Source organism: Phyllostomus hastatus, unplaced genomic scaffold (genome assembly GCF_019186645.2).
Source record: "Phyllostomus hastatus isolate PE091 unplaced genomic scaffold, TTU_PhHast_1.1 phas_scaffold_21, whole genome shotgun sequence".
Taxonomy (NCBI): Eukaryota; Metazoa; Chordata; class Mammalia; order Chiroptera; family Phyllostomidae; genus Phyllostomus; species Phyllostomus hastatus.
In genome coordinates, this window is record NW_025334017.1 from 18367863 (window position 1) to 18385488 (window position 17626).

At 45.0% G+C, this 17626-nt stretch overlaps 1 pseudogene; it reads right to left on the reverse strand.

The window, feature by feature from the left end:
* Positions 1–2306: 2306 nt before the first annotated feature.
* LOC123833259 lies at positions 2307–17086 on the reverse strand (annotated as a pseudogene).
* Between the last annotated feature and the right edge of the window lie 540 nt (positions 17087–17626).

The window sequence follows — 17626 nt, forward strand, 5'->3', positions numbered from 1 at the left end:
TGAGATGTTCTAAGGAGCCCAGTCCAGCAATGGAGACTGTTTTTCTTATTCTATGTGCGATGCAGCTTTCTTAGCCTGCATGTGACATATGGGGTAGAGGCTGAGTACGTGTGTGTGAGTGTGTGTGTTCTTATGTGTGAGTGTGAGCCGTCAGTCTTGGGGAGAATATCCAAGGTTCATATACTGGACAAAATTTGAGATTTAAAGTTTCTTTTAACTCCAGCTTTTGCATGCGACGAGGAGAAAGAAGTGTTCAGCTGGATGGGCTGTCGGTCATCTGACCCACTCTACCTGTTCTGATGAGGAATCTGAAACCCGGGCTGGTGACTTGCCCGGGGTCAGGCAGAGGCTGTGAGACAGAGGCCTGCCAGGAACCCAAGTTTCCTCCTTTTCTAGTTGTTCAGTGGCGTCTGCTAATCAGGATAACCAAGGCACTGGTGTAATTTTGCTAAGCATTGATGAAATGAAATGTGCCCTTTAAAATTAATGTTCTAATGAGAACTGGTGAAGACAGGACTCATTGATATTGGGTGTGGCTTCTCCTAATGGCTCGTCTCACAGTCCTGGATGGTTCTAGTGTCTGGGTACAATTGGGTGGGAGTGGAAGGACAGATGCTTCTTGCATCCATCCGTACATGGGGGTTACCTTCTGCAATAGCACGTGGGGCAAAACTCCAGTTAGACTAGCCTCCTTCTGAAAACCCTTTGGGCAGACACCTGCAGAGTCTCTCAGTAAGACAAGCACAGCTTGTGCTTCCTCCAGCGTTGAAGCAGGTGACTGTGTCTTCACTTGAGCACCAGATGAAGCCACTGGCTTGCATGGGGCCATGGGGAACCCCAGACACATGCCTTTAGGCGCCGAGCAGTGACATGCTCACCCCATGAGAGGTCCACGGGACTGACTGAGGAGGCGGTAGAGACTCCCAGGGAGGGAGAGAGGGCAGGCATGGCACATTACACTAAATAAAAACTAAAAACTCTTTACAGGTTCTTAATTGACCGTGTAATTAAATTTAAATAATAGCATATTTGATTGCACATTTGATACCATCATAAATTATCATTTTGTTGAAACCAATTAATTCCAATATGAAAGTTACAGAAATGAAATGTCCCACTCATTAACATACTTCTTTCTTTCTTCTTATATCCTTCCTTTCTGCCATTTATTCTTTCTCGAACTTAGCTTCTTTTTTTTTTTCTGGCAGATTCTTTTAACCCTCCCCCCAAGCTGGATATCGCTGAGAAAACGATGCCCACTTTCTGTACTCTCTTCTCTCTCCTCACCTCCAAGCTTCCCAGCTACAGTTTGTTTGCCTGGTAGAAGTGAGAGTAGGGGTTTGTTTTTTTTTTCCTTCTAATTAAAAATCTTTTTGCATGTTATTTTTTTTTACTTTTAGGCAAAAATATTTGATGACTTCCTCTTTCCTTTTATTTCTTCTTTCTTCAGTTAATGCTAATCCCCCAGCCAGTCATTTACTGGCTGTGGAACTTGATATAATTTTCTTAACCTGCTTAAACCTGTTTCCTCTTCTGTGAAATAGGGATAATGACAGCACTTTCCTGATAGAGTTGTTTTTCCTGAATCCATGAGATAATTGAAGTGTTTAGCTCAAGGTACAGCAAATGTGTAATTAATTGTACCTATGAAGAGTTTCAGCTTTTTTTAAACATATACATTTAATTTTATTTATCATTGTCATTTAAAGTTTGATTTTATAAAACAAAAAATACATTACTAAGACTTCTGTATCACTGGAATTAAAACAGTAGTAACACTAAGTTATTACACTAAAACCAAATAATTGGAGATTTTTTTTCAACTTGGAAAGTATACAAATGAAATAAATGGAGAAAGGACCTAATAGCAACACTTTGTCATTGTGAATTATCAGTTATTTTAGGACTTAAACAAAGATTCTGAATATTCAGATTTCTTTTGCTGTGTTTCACATTTAAATACCTCCCTGCCTGTATTCTGAGTCAAGCTACTTGAGCAAAATAGCTGATTTAGGAAGGCATTTAGTTTTATAACAAAAGATTTTCTGTCTCCAGCTACCACCTTCAAAGGAATTGATGTCACAGTGCTGAGGTCATCTGCTGGTTTCCTTTTGAACAGTGTGCAAAAAATTACATCAACCCCTGGGAAGTCAAACAGGTATCCAAAATGAAACAATTACACTGAGTTCAGCAAAGTATGTTAAGTGTTTCTCACCTAAAACCTAACCAATGAAATAAAACATACAATCTACAGCTGACTCGGTTTCAGGAAAAGCGTATTTGAGAGTTATATTATTGCTCGCATCTCATTGTCGGTCACGGACAGGGCTTTCGCAGGCCACCGAGCTCTTTGTGGATTGTAGTGGAGGAGAGCAGGTGGACGTGCTCAGGATTGGTAATGAACTGTGGCCCCCACTTTTCAGGTATGACCCAGTCTTGTCTGTATAAATGGGCAGATCAAATGAACAAGAAACTTACAACAGTGCCAGAAATGCCACTGCAGCTGTGACCTGTCTGATCGTGGAGCAGATTTCACCTTGGATAGCTTTCTGAGACTTTTCCTGGGTACACTGTCATCTTTGGCAGTCTCTCACATTCAATATCAAATTGCCCTCTTTGGAGGACCTCACCACTTTCAGTATTCGAGGTGGCTACCGCCAGTTTCTGGAAGGAACTTTAAGCCGTTCCATCACATTAGGCACTTCACAAGCTCAGGATCAGTCGTTACAAGTAAGGGGAGGCCACATTTCTATTCTTGAGTGGAGATTTCAGATGGATACGTGCCACGCTCATATAAAATGCTGTTGATGACAAATGAGAAGAGCTCGGCCACAACTTTGGCGATGCCTGCACCGGAGAGCGTGCACAGGCAGCTGGGACCACATCCACAGCGCAGCGCCCCAGGCGTCGCAGAGCGCCACCGCAGGGCTCAACGGCAGCTCCACAGCAGCTCCCGGGCCGATGGCTTCCAGTTTTTTAATATAATACTTATCTTTCAAATTACACATGCAAATAGCTGCTGCTGAAAGATAAAGAATATTTTCATTGTTAGCTTTCGTTTCATTTCATCCCCACAGTACACGTGAACACAGTAATAATGGCTGAGCTATGAAAGCAACTTTGAATAGGAAGTTCTCCTCATAACTTTTCATGTTTTTAGTCTTAAATGAATTTTGCTTTAAAAAGTATTTTACGTCCACTGAAACACTGAGCAGAAAGTAGGGAGAGTTGGCACATGCCCGCCTCTCCTCCCACGCAAGCCTTCCTTCAGCGACAATGTCCCGCTCCACAGCGGTACGTTTGTCACTGTCCATGAACCTACGCTGACTTTTTCTTTTTTTAAGGTAACACTTGCAAGTATAAACTGTTCCTCAGAGTCGTTCGTCCCTGCGTTCCGGGAGCCTCCCGAAGGGACTGCCTTTATCTAGCTTGTTACAACAAGGTAGCAGGTCAAGGGGGCCCAGCTGCGCATTAGCGTTTCATTATCTATTCAAGATGCCGGAGCTCCTTGGAACTGGATGGACTGGCGAGCATAGTGCAACCAGTGTGTCCTGTCTGACTGCCCCTTTTCTTGTCCCTTCTATTTCATGAACTTCTTAAGAGCCTCGAAATGCAGAAACACAGCCCGACCGGAACAATGGGGTGGGAGACAAAGCCAGCTTCAGAGATGCCAGTGTTTACGCTGAAGGAATGGAGCAGAATCTGCCAACAAATAACAACAGCAGAGGCCATTCAGACTGAGTTCCGGTGGGAGTGGTGAGTGAGTGGCGAGGTCCCCCAGCCCTCCTCGCTCTGCACGAGCTGGGGCTAAACCTGGTGGGGCAGGCTGTGTCCCCGTCTCCAGTTATTGCTTCCCCACCCTTGTTGGCCCAGCGCCACTCCTCTGGCCAGTCTGCAGGGACTGGCAGCTTGGGGAACCAAGCAGGAAGATTTGGCTAAGCATTAACTTTCAAGTGAAGCTCTGCCCTAATTAAAGAGAGGACCAGGTGCCAGCAGTATGTGGTCCTGTAAAATGCCCTTATATTTGCTTTTAAAACCAGCATTGCATAATATAAAGATGAACAGTAAACTTCATGCTACTACTTTACAATTTACCTTTTCTTTACTGACAACAATATTAAATACCAAATAAACAACCATGGAAGAAAGGAAAAAGCTTTATATTTTATGACTCTTTTTTCTTGCCTTATGAACAAGGGGCCCCACAATTGGGCCCGAGAATTAGGTAGCAAGCTGTGGTTGTCATGGCTACGGTCAAATAAGTCAATCCAGCCTATCAAATTCTGGGACCATGTTTCTACAATTATTAGTAAGCCCAACTTACTAATAGTTTGTATTCCACCTTACTTTGTAAGACAACTACTTGAAACTTGGCACATATTTTCTTATAGGATCACTGCTTTGGGTAGTTGTTGAGTTTTCAAGTTAGCCCACAAAAACTTACTGAAATAATAACATAGTGATTGCCTTCAGTATATTTGAATGTTGGGTTAATGTAGCTGGAGAATATTATTGGTGTTTGCCAACGACAGTTATTCCTCAGCATCTGGGGGGGTGGGAATTGATTGGTTCCATGACCCCCTTGGATACTAAAATCCTACAATGCTCAAATTCCTTATATTAGATGGTACAGTATTTGCATGTAATATATATTTGCACATAGGCTACCGCAGGGTACATTTACTGTAGCGGTGGGAAATTGTAACCCGCCCCACCATTCTTTTCTCATTGTTTCTGTAAGTGCTGACTCTGACTAATATGTAGCTTGTAGATGAACAGCATGTTTGTGTAAGAATCCTAGGAACTAACTTCAAAAGACACAGACCCCGACCTTCAGGCATCCCATCTCCAGGGGATCTGCTGACCTTCAACCTTGGAGCCAAGATGACGTGAAGCTGAGATGACGTGAAGCTGAGAGGACTGAAACCAGGATGATGCACAGCAGACCATCACTTGCCTCATCGGAATGGACTGTGCTCGTCTGCACATAAAAAACTTTGCAAACCCCTTTCTTGATCTTTTTTTTCTGTTCCCCTCTCCCTTCTTATAAAAAACCTCTGCCCCACTGAGATGGGGAGATGAGCTTTGAGACGTGAGTCCCCCTTTCTTCCCAGGAGTGAGCTTTGAGAAATCCCCCATCTTCCAGATGGCCAGCATCTGCAAATAAACCACTTTCCTTTACATCAGCACCTGCCTCTCGAGTGCTGGCTTTCAGAGTGACAGGCAGTTCAACCTGTGTTTCGGTTACATCACTTCATTTATGTAGCTTCAGTGCAATGCTAGGTGTGTGGCAAATCAAGTTCTGCTTTATGGAACTATCTGTGTTTTTTTTCCCCCAAATATTTTAAATCTGCAGTTGGTTGAATCCTCCTATGTAAAACCAATGGATACAGAGGGTGAACTGTGTTGCACTGCGGGATTGTACTTAACAGTTGGGCGGGGCCATGGAATTCTGGTTGATTCTGGCCAATGAGCTGTAGGCACTGGCCTGTGCCTCCCGGGACAGAGCATTTAATGGACAGCGTGAGCCCCTCCAAGGTGCTCTCTCCTCTCTCTACCCCAGGGATGGCTGCTCCATCAGCCTGGGGCCTGCTTGCGAGGGGGTGACACAGAGCCGAGCCCCAGTGGACTGTGATGGCGTAACCTGATCAATACTCTGATCGATAACGTTATCACTTAGAGCTCTTTGATTTCAAGTAGTAGAAACCACTTGAAATTAAAGCAAAAATAAATTAATTAAATTTCTGGCAAATTAAAGCAAAAAAGGACTGGGTGGACCCTCGGGCAGCTCACAGACTGGCAGGAACATCGGGGTCTTAGACGGCAGGGAAGCTCTTGGGTATTCACAGTCTGATTCCAGCATATCTCAGCTCCAACCATTTTCTGCTCCTGTGATACTGCACCCAAGAGTCCGATTTCTGGGAGAGAGGGCTAGAAAGGCTTAGTTTGGGTCATCCGCCTATTCCTCAGCCAGGCGGTGGGGACCTAAATGGACAGTCCCTGTAGGACTGCCCCCAAAGAAACATGGAGATGTTCGTCTCCAAAAGCAACAGATACCCACCATCACGCTGCACCCAGCCTCGAGGGTGAGTGGAGAGGAAAGCAACACGAAACCAACCGTGCTCCAGGAACAGGATTTCGTAAGCTGGGGTCCTTGGCTTGGGAATGCTGATATGTATTTTATGTCTGAGCGTCACAGTGGCTGCTGTGGGTACTCCAGTTTGCTGGGCCTCTCCCTCCTTGCCTTTAGGCCAGTGGCCCTCAATCCCCGGTGCACACCGGGGGTAGGGGAGGGGAGGGACAGCTTGTGTAAAAATAACCAATGCCCAAGCCTTACTCTCAAGATTCTGATTTGATTGGCTGGTGAGCTTGGACATCAGAATTCACTAGTTTCCCTGGTTAAACTAACATTTAGCCAGGACTGAGTGGCTCTGCTGTGGACTCTTAATCTGGTCAAGCCCCACAGTAGCACAAGGTCATTCAGCGTGGGAAGGGTTGCCTGTGGCATATTCCTCTCCCATAGATTTACTGCTGGAAGTAAGTTCGAGCTGCTTATTCTTTTTGTAGAAGTTTGAGTTGTGTTTTCTGCAGCGGTTTAGTCCCCTTTTATTTACTCAAATGTAATTTTAGACTTGTTGCTGGAGCCAATACACTGACCTACTCAGCACTCAAAGGAGGAAAAAAACGAGTTTTTCATTCTTCTGTTCTTTCTTCCCATGCTGTGGCAGCCTGGTGACCTCTCAAAAATCCCTGCTTAGAGGGAAAAAAGGGACAAATCAGAATACTTCAGGTGTAGATCCCCAGGCCAGTTGTGAGGACATACTGGGGTGGCATGTGTTCTTTCCGTGGCCTGAGCCAACTTCTTGTCACAAAGCAATCACATCAGCAAGCTGGAGCACGAGACACCCTGGGAGTGGGGCTTGTTTCATTGTTGAGTTGCAGTTATGATGCAATTTTGTCGCTGTTGAATTGCTTCATCTAGTTCCTCCAGATTTAGTGCATTTCATGTTCATGCCATTGTTACCCGGAGGAGGAAATGCTCACTCCAGCTTTGGTGAGTGATTCCAGAATGTCTAGTCTAGGGTCCTTGCAAGTAGTAGGTGGAGGCATTTATAGATGCAGCAACTTGGTGGAGGACGCCTGTTCTGGAGGAGGAAGTGGTAACACGGGGCAGCTGAGTGAGCCCCCTCTGTGTGACTCAGGCTGCCACTAGGCACCTGCCAGCTGCAGGGGACAGGAAACAAAGCACCGTCCTTTCCTTTCGGGCAAAGCCAGGGCTTGGCCACCGCACTGCAGCCTTCTTCTGGGGTCACACTCCAGAGCAGGAACCCATGCTGTTCCATGGATACATTGGGGTGCATCTCAGCCACCCCTGGCTTTTCCTTTTTGCTGGGCTGGCCTATTGGGGAGTTTTAAATGTTTAATACATTCCCCAACCTTGAGAAAGCTGTGGAGTCTCACTTGGTCTGTTCTTTTGTTACATGAAGGGGATCCCCTCTGGTATTAAAATTCTGAGTTCCTATGCAGTGTGCAAGGACATTGGATATAATCTGACTCCCCTAAGGAAAACTTTTCACAGGAGAAAGCTTGAAAACTCTACTTAAAAACCTCAGAGTTGGCAGTGTAGGTTGTAATAGGGAAGTGATGTGGTATATAAACAGATCTTTGACTAGAAATAGCATGGCTTCTGACTCCCACACCGCCTGCTGACCTTGGGCTGTCTGACCCCACATGCGACACCCATGACCTAGGGGAGGCCAGGCAGCCTAGCGCTGGAGACATGACTTTGGTGTCAGACCCAACTGGGGTTAAAATTTGGTTCTTGAAGTATTATTCTTTAACTTTTTTCAACCATTTATTAATGTAAGGACCACTTGTGGTTCCTGGGCAGTGCAGAAGCAGGCATTCAGCCCTAGCTTGCTAACCCTGGGCTGTCTTTTAATCCTATCAAAATAAACTTTCCAGTCAGGCTGAGGACAAGCTCTGTCTTGAGTGTCTTGGCCTCTATAAATGTATGAGAACTTGGCCTGACACAGCTGCTTATCAGATATGCATTTCAGTGAGTTGTTTGCTTAGATGGCACCTCACATGACCATTTTAAATTAAATTTAGGTTTTTAATTATTAGTTAATGTCTTCAGGAAGATCACACAATAATCAGAAGATGGTTTGCACCTGCCAAGCCATGGCACTGAAGGCAGTAGAAATGGCAAAATCTCTCAGAGTAGATCCCAGAATTTCAACATGTAGAGAAGTTAGAATAATGGACAGTTTGTCGAAACTTCTGGTTCGACTTTCTGGAGAATTATCTAATTCCCATAATGTGGAATCCCATGAAGGGAAGAAGAAACTTCAAGGAGACCTAGAAAATGCACACATTCCCAGGCCTCTTCCCCAGGCCTTGAACTTATGCTGTCAATTTTAAAGGTATCATAGAGGTCAAGGTCACAAGTCCTGGTAGTGGACAACAGTATGCCACCCTGGATGTTTTGCATTGCTGCTGGTGGCTGAGAATGATTCCCAAGGCTCTTCAGATGCTGAATGCAAAGCAGGCTTAGACTTAAGTGTTGATTATGATACTGAAGAAGGAAGTGTGTTCGATAAATGTATGCTCTTGACAGTTGAAAAAATTACATAATTTCAGCAGGACCAGGGTGAGGAGTGGGCTGCCTGGGACACAAACATAAGGAAAAGGTCAGTCTCAGGGTCTCCACTCAAGCACGGGGGTGTCCTGAGGGTGAAGCCTCCTCTTATTTTCTGTTCTAGGAACCTCACTCACTCATCCTGATTTTGAATATGGTTTACTTTTTCTTCCTGAAGAACTGAGAAATCCATGGTGTATTTTACAATCCACAGTGTAAAAATTGAGGAAATACGGTGGTCTCAGTTCTCTCAAGGAGGAGAGGCCCTGGCCTCCTTATGGGGTCTTCCTGGCCTGGCTGCCTTGGTGTTAGCCTGAGCCTGAGCCTGAGCCATCCCCTCAGCCTGAGCACCAGCTTCCCCAGAGGCCGGTAGGCATCCTTGTTCTGCATTCTCTTCATGCCCTGTGCTTGTTTTCGGTGAGTCCTGGTATCGATGTAATTTTTCGTTTGAACTTATCTCTCCTTCTGACCGAGTTCTTCGGGAAGAGAAACTCTTCATCTCTTTGCGTTGTCATGGCCAGGTCTGATATCTGGCAGCACTCGGTGAATGTCAGAGCAGTGGATGCCTCAAGAAAAACTGTTGCATGAATGAACATGTTTCATAAAGGCACTGGAATCACCTTTAATGCCTGGAAGACGCAGAGATAATTGGAAAAGTTTCTTCCTTAATCCGGCCAACTTGAAATTCTGCAGTGACTGTGATATGGAAAATCTGAACTTTCACCTTTTTCAACGAACAGTATGTTTTATTATTCTCCTGCTCAGGGCAATGACTAAACCCTTGGACTTCAAATCTTTGAGGGAGACAAGGGCACATGTGAGCATCAGGATTTAGCAATGGTATCATAACTTCTGCATTTGGAACAACCTCAAAGAGTCGACCAGCTAGGGCACCCTTCAGAGGTGGGAAGAAAACTGAATTCCTCTGCTGACTGAGCAATGATGTTTCTCCTTCAATGGTCTGTGCATCCCTGTGGTGGGCTGATGAAATGTCCCCAGGAGCCGGAGGGCCCTGACGGCCCAAACCTTGCCCTTGCCTTCAGTTGAGGGCTTACCTAGCCATTCAATAAGACAGGGTATAACATGTACTTTTTAAAACACAACTTCAGCAATTCTTTTGAATAGCTGAAGAAAGTTTGTCCAAGTGGATACAGTGATTAGGAATCTCTGGAGGAAAGATGCCAATATCTATGCACTGTTGTGTTACGTGAGGCTGCAGGTGTGTTGCATGAGGCTGCAGGTGTATTGTGTGAGGCTGCAAGCTTTTGAAAATCCCTCTTGTCCCACTAAAGCTACAATGCTAACTTTCTAATGGAGCAAGACCTCCTAGTTTTGCTGAGATCCCTAAACAAATCATCTGCTTTTGTACCATATAAGCAAAGGCAATAACTTATATCTGACTCCAGTTTCAAAGGGGGATGTTCACAGCTGACAGCCTTCTTCATCCTGTCCCCTCTTAATAGCCATGGGATTTCCTGTTCATTTTATCCAGAGAATAGTTTAGATTTATATGCACTGGCTTATTATAATTTAAGTCCTGGATTGTAACATTAAATAAAGTAATTATGCAAACATGTATATTCATATGTCTTGGTCATCAGGTAGGGGGCACGGACAAAAAGGGAGTGGTAGTTACGGCCGGTGGGTTCACAGAAGGATGCAGAAGATAAAAGTCACTTCTCAGACCCCTTCCCGAGATAACTGTGAATGTAATCTCATCGCTCTCTTTTAGTGACATATACTTAGAACGTTCTATTATAAAAATAATACTCGATTATTATAGAAAATGAGGGGGGAACCCTATAATCCTGTTACAGGAGAAACTCAATTCTTCTTGCCAACACAGTAAAGAATTACAGATCAGCAGATCTATTAACTTGTAAGCAAGGCTGATTGGTGATAGGTTCTCATGGAAGAGATTGGGCCTAGCTAAGGTGGGTGTGAAAGGCATAGATAAAGCAGGGTAAGGGTGGTGAAAGTAAGGGTGGCGAAAGGCCAGGGTGGCTAGTGTGTGCCAGCTCCTTTGTTCTGAGGACTTATATAGTTGGTGGATTCAGGGTGAAGAAGTTACGTATTGATTGATGGATAAAGATGATATCAGCTTTCCCAAGGGGTTATGACTACCCAAACTTAGATATACTGGGGGTCTGTTAGTTCAAATCCTTTTCTTGCTCCAGACTCCATTTGTTCATCTTGTAAGATGGATATGTGACAGGAGGCAGTTAATTAAAGGTGGGGCAGTTACCCAAAGTTTATTTATAGGGTCTTTCTGTAAGCACTAGGGACTCCCTTGTAAAACATAGTTACCAGAGGTAGGCAGTTAACCGAAGTTGTTTTATGGGCTTCTTTTTTGGGTACTGTGGACCCACTCCCACCTTTCAGGCATTGGGATGAAAGCACAGTTTCAAAGGCTTTCTTTCCCAGATAGTGGAGATGACACATAGGATTTCAGGGGCTGCCCTCCTGTGTTAGCATGGTGTTTCCTGTGGTGTCGGAACCCCTGGCAATATTACTGGGCCAGGCTCAGGACTGCTGAGTCAGTGGGTGAGACGTGTCTCCCTCCTCCTCCCTGCCTTGGTGTGCTATCTGTCCTACCTAACAATCCCACACTTAGACGGCCAGTGCCACCATTACTGATGTCCTTTGGTTCTTTGTCCTGCATATAAAGGCAAACGCTGCATATGCGCCACAGCATAAGCACTTTCCCAAACAAACAAAAAAAAATACATAGCACAAACTTTAACTGTACAAGACAGAAAAGAGAGCACACAGAACACACACACACATATACCCCATTTTAATCTTACTTATAAACATTGATGAAAAGTATCAAATAAAATATTGGACATAAAATCCAGCAATTATATTTTAAGGAATGTATCATGACCAAGGGATATTCATTCCAGGAATGTATAGATAACAAAATATTAGGAAGTCTATTAGTATAATCTGTCCTATGAAAAATTCATAACGTACTTTTAAAATCTCAAACTTATTAGATGCACTTCTGTTAAAGTCAGAGAAAGACAAGTACTACTGTTTTCTCCTTGTTTAAAAGTGCTTGTCAATACAATGAGCAGGATAATTAAATAAAATGTCTAAATACTGGAGAGAAGAAGCAAAATTACCTTCATTGGAAGATGATATGATCGACTACCAAGAGAATTATGAAAAAAAACTTTTGGAAGTATCAGAGTTCCATATAGTGCGCAGATACTATATATACATACACACATACACATACATATATATGTATGTGCACATATATACATCAGTGATATAATAAATATACAATGGTAAATATATGATATGTTTCTTAATATCAGCAAAAACAAGTTAGAAAATAAAATGGGAACGATATTCCACTCACAATAGTGTTAATAAAATTAAATATGTAAAAATACATGTAACCCAAACCCAAAGCAAATAGAAGGGACACTTTCCTGAGAGCACTGCTGTCTGAATACACAGAAAGAGAAATCTTGTTACCGGGCAGGGTATTGGTTTCCTGCTGAGCAAATCAGGCCACGTACCCAAGTATCCCTTTCTTCGTCAGCACAGTGAGGGCACTGCCACTTAACCATCGCCCCCTCCCTGGGCTCTATGAGGCTCGAATAAGAGAATGCAGAGTGACATCTGGTGCATAGTAGGCCCCCAACTAGGGCTACCTGATAAAATACAGTTAAGTTTGATTTTCAGATAAACAACAAAGAATTTCTTTTAAAATTTTTATTTTAATTGCTGTTCAAGTACAGTTTTCTGCCTTTTACCCCCCACCCCCAGCCCACCCCCCAGCCCTCCCCACCTCCCTCCCATTTCCACCCCCCCCTTGTTATTGTCCACGTGTCCCTTATACTTGTTCCTGCAGACCCTTCCCCTTTCCCCCTGAAATTCCCTCCCCTCTCCCCTCTGGTCACTGTCAGCCTGTTCTCAACAACGAAGAATTTTTTTTTAGTATAAGTTGAAGGGAACCAAAGCTTTGCCATCCTGGAGCTGTCTTTTTGGGATATTGATTTTAAGCTGTTTATTAAAAAACAAGGCTCAGAAAGAAATTTTTACCTTCCACACTTTCCTGCCCCAGAGATGCAGATAGAAAAACCTGCTCCGGAAAGGGAATAACCTTAGGATGTTTGCCTCAGCCTAATTTAGGGTAAGCATGGTAAATAAGAGGGCTTCGGTCACGGGCCAGTTAGCGAGGACCCCCTATGCCTCACTGTCTCTGAGTTGCCTAGAAGAATTTTTCTGCCGTGTATGTTCTGCTCTTCCTCAGTCACCTGTACATCAGCCATTCTCACTTCTGAACTCTAATGCCCGTTTCCCCCTTTTTCTCCTGTGTCCAAAATGTCCTATGTATCCAATGTTGCCTCTCTGTCTTTGGAATTTTCATGCTTGTGTGAATTCCCTGTGTGCATGTATTAAAATTTGATTTTCTCCTGTGAATCTATCACTGTTAATTTTATTATTAGCCCAGCCAGAAGAACGTAGAAGGTAAGAAGAAAAACATTATTTTTTTTAGCCCCCACAAAGTACAGGGTGGGGCAAAAGTAAGTTAACAGTAATAAATAATATAATAAATAAATAAATAATACAAGAATAAACTCTGTGCTTTGTGTAGGCAGGTTTACAGTTGTGACTATGTGCCCCCCTACCCCCCACCCCCTGGAGCTGGGCTTACACCTGGCCCTGGGTCAGCACTTAGTCATTCCGGCTCCTCCGAGGGCGGGAGCCCTTCTCCTTGAGCCATGGTCCAGGTTCCTTTCTGGGCCCTTCACAACTGTAAGAGGAGAAGTCAGATGGCAGCCCTGGTCCCTATCTTCAGGCGCCCCTGGGTACTCTGCTGTGCCCCCTGAGCAGGAAGAGGAACTGCAGCACCCAGGCCTCATGCTGTCCACCCAACACCTCCAGGGCCCTGCCGGTCTGCTGAAGCCAAAAGACATGCTCACCCTGTGGCCGAGTCCCCAGCAGGGTGGGTAAAGTGTTGACCTGCCTGCCAGAATCAGGGGACAGTGGGATGTGAGCACATCACTGTGGTGGACTTTCCTCCTGCCTCTTGGGGGACTTGGTGTGATGGAGAGGGAAAAATGTCTGTCATCTTAAGGAAGGGAGAAGCATACAAAGCTGGAAGCTTTTTATCCAGTTGTGTCAGATCAGGTGACTTGCAGGTGGCTGGCTGAGCAGCTCTCACCTGAGGGGAGAACAGAGGTCATGTACCTGGATGGAGCTCTGGTGAAAACACTGTAACCTTGGATTAGCGCTCCTTCCTGCCCCAGTTCCCTCTCTGCAAATTACCTGTAATACAATGCCAACCTCATGGGCTTGCTGTGTGATAAAATGAAAAGATGCAACTAAAATGCTTAGTCTAGCACCTCCTATTAATAATAAGAGAAGAAGGCCCTACTGAAGTTTTGATAAAATGGGTTCTCTTGAGTAAACTGAAAAGCTTCCATGATATCTTGCTTTGTGCAGATGTCCTAGGTTTCTGCTCCTCCTCTCCTCTCCCTGGCCCCAGGAAGGGGTATGTGTGTGTGTGTGTTAAATGTGGAAGGAGTGAGATTACCCCATAGCTTCATGGCAAAACCACCTGATCTTTATAAACTAAAAAACCTGCCCTTACAAAATACCAACTAGTAGGCACACAGGGAAGACAATGCCAGAGGAATTTTTTCATACACGAAATGGGCTGATGATTAACTTAATAGTGTCTGTGTCCTTAGTCCTTGATGGGTTTGCATCTGTGTGACATGAGAACTAAATATTAACTACTCCTCCCTGTGTCTGTGCGCACTAATATATGGACAGAAAAAAAGGTGCCCCAAAATGCTGACATGAGAACTTCCTAGAGGTGGAAAGAAGGAAGATAACATTTATTGGGGGGGACAACTAGGTCCTAGATGCTCTGCAAACATCACTTCATTGAATCTTTATAAGAACCTTGTATCATATATAGGTTTCCTCAGTTTATAGAAATGGGTACCCAGAGGTTAAGCAACAATCCCAATGTAGCACAGCTGGTAAGTGGAGGAGTCAGGATTCATATCCATGAGGGATTCTGCATCCACCTTCCTGTTGTCTCACAGAGGGCTCCAAACTCCCATGCCCATTGTAGATGTTGCATGTTGATTGTGATACTATTTCTCAAAATCTAAGACAGCCTGAGTACTCTTCCAAATGCAGCTGGTCACCTGGGACCTGTAGGGTGGGCATTCAAACCGTACGAGCTGCCTTCCAATTGGCCGTCATGATACCGATGGGTTGGCCGGCAGGAGCAGAGAGGGAAGGGCAGCGTCGTGTTGCCTGAGTAACCAAGCTGGCGTGTTGCTGGAGAAAGTCTTTGCGCTGAGTACATGTGAGGGTAGTGAGAGTGACTGATAAGGGAAAAGCCCTTCCTCCCTCTCCTGGTCCCTTACTAAAGGTGAGACCAGAGTACACAGCCACATGTGTACCATAAACATTAACATGGCTGCAGGGGTAGGTGTTGACCTGTCAGTCTAGCCTGGGAAAAGGATGGGATTGGCTGTGGGGGCTGGACCCTCTTGGAGCACACAGAAGTTTGGGCCAGGTGATTTAAACAGAAGAAAAAGAGAAATGTGCTCTCTCCCTCTTGGACCTACTTCATGGATGGACCTACTTCAAGGCTGGGGCCTTGCTGGTCCTGGAAGCCGCAAAGCCCGAGTGGCTTTGAAAAGGAGGGAGCCTGAAGCCTGGCAATAGCAGAGAAAGAAGCTGAGCTGCTTGGATGATGGTGCAGTGGCCACCTGCAATTCCCAAAGGACAGTATTTTGAATGCGAGAAGGAACTCTGGGTGCAGCTTTGGACTGGTCTGGTCCGGGGTGACTGGGTTTCCTCTGGGTTCTCTGGAGAGGATAGGCTTTGAGACAGGAGCCTTCCATCCTCCCAGAATGCACAGCTTTTGCATAAAGGACCTCTTTCATTTTCTTACCTAACCTCTGTCTCCGGAATTTGCCTATGGGTTATGACAGGCAGCCAAACCACACTTTCTGTTCAGCAACAATAACAGGCTTTTTGTCAGTTTAGGTGAATCTTAAGGCCCAGACCCCTCTGCAGAAGGCCGATGCTAAGGTCAGGTGGGCAGTGTCAAGTGTATGAAAAGCTTCCTGTGAAGGGTTACCACTGAGAAGGGGCATTTTTCCATTAGCAATGCAAGTATTTGAATCAATTCTTGCCCTCTCCTCTGTTAAAACATCACCTGTGGGGCAGGTGACACCTTATTTTGCTGCAAACTTATTTTCTGGATCACTTTTTTCTTTGTCTGAAGTATAGGCTAGACTTTCCTAAGTTGCCTGGTGATATTGGCTGAAACCCCAAGTTTAGCCTAATAGGTAATCTCTAGCTCCCTCCGCCCCCACTCTCGCCTCTACCAACACACATATTTTAAAGAGAGGAGCCGGGTCATCCATGGAGAACTTGCTAAAAAGTATCCAAACTGGTGCTGCAACTCCTGGTCTTGGCATGTCACCTACCCCCAGCCAATATCTAAGAAAAGGGTAAAGATCGCTCAGAGAGTCAAGGATGTCTTTAATGGGAAAGAATGTGCAGGTCACCCCATCTGGCTACATTAAACTGTTTCTTGGGAGTGGCGTGCACTTCCAAAATGTGTTGGGACCAGGGCTGGAATGTTTCCTTGGGGTCCAAGGTGACCTGACACCTTGGGAGGTGGCCAGCTGAAGGAAACCCACCCAAGATGTCTGCCTGCTCAGGAGGTGAGACCCCAGCAGAGCACATCTGCGGGCTGTACCTTCAAGCAGGAGATGAGGAATATAGAAAGTGAGGTAAAAAGGGCATCACCCTTGTTGTCTCGATCAGAGAGAGGACAGCACTGGGGAATCCCTTTGGGTGGGGGAGGGATAGGAAAAGAGCCTGCCTGTAGACCATAGCTAAATAATGTCTCTCAAAGACATCACATCCTAATTCTTGGAACCTGTGAGTCCATTACTGTAATAGCACAAGGGACTTTGCAGATGTGATTATAGTTCCCAGAGCAAGGCTCTCCCCAGAATTCCACGTAATGGCAATTGTGTTGTTTGCGGTTACCTGCTCAGAACATTTCTCTCCACCTGAGTTTTCGTGACCTAAGCAGACCTAAGTGGCTTCTCTCTGACTCACCCTGAGCCTGACCTATTTGTGAAATGCTTTCTCTACAGAAAAGCTGGAGAAAAGTGCGGAGAATTATACATTGTAATGCTGGCACAGACAGGACTGTCTCACCCTCTCATTTTAGCTGCTCCCTGCCTGCCAGTGGTAGGTGAATGCTGACCAAATGTCGACGAGTATCTAATGGCCTAACCTGTTTGCTCCAGCAGTGATTGCCAGGAAGGTGGGAGTGGGGTAGGACATGGGGGAGGAGCGGTGCCAGTTCCAGAGTGGCAGGCTGGGGGAGGCTGTGAGGACCCCCGGGATGCCTTTCCAATTCTGCTTCTGCTTCATGGCAGCAGGAAACTCTTAAGGATGGAGCGGGCTGCCGGTGAGGCAGGTGCCAGCACAGCAGGACGCTGGCTTGGTGGAGTGGGATGGGTTGGGACTTTGCAGTCAACTCTGGGTTTGGACTTTTCCTGCCATTTTCCTTGCTGTGTGCTGGTGGATGTTCACCCTGTCTTCCAGAATCTGTTTCCTGGCCTACCAAATGAGCACAATGATCTGCCCTTTGAATCTTTTGGACTTCAGATAAAAGTAAATAAAATACTATCTGTATTTTATTAAATCTGTAAAAGGATGTTGTATACTGCAAAGTGCTCTACGAATTTATCAGAAGTGCTTGCAAAATTGGTAGTAACAGAAGAGTCCCAAGGATGTAAAGTACAGCCTAGGGAATCGAGTCCGTGTGGCATCAGATGGGTAGTAGGTTTATCGGGGTGATCACTTAGGAAGGTATATAATATCCAATCAACGAGTTATACAACTGAAACTAATATATTATTATTATATGTTGACTGTGATTGAAAACTGAAAAAATACTTAAAGTAAAAA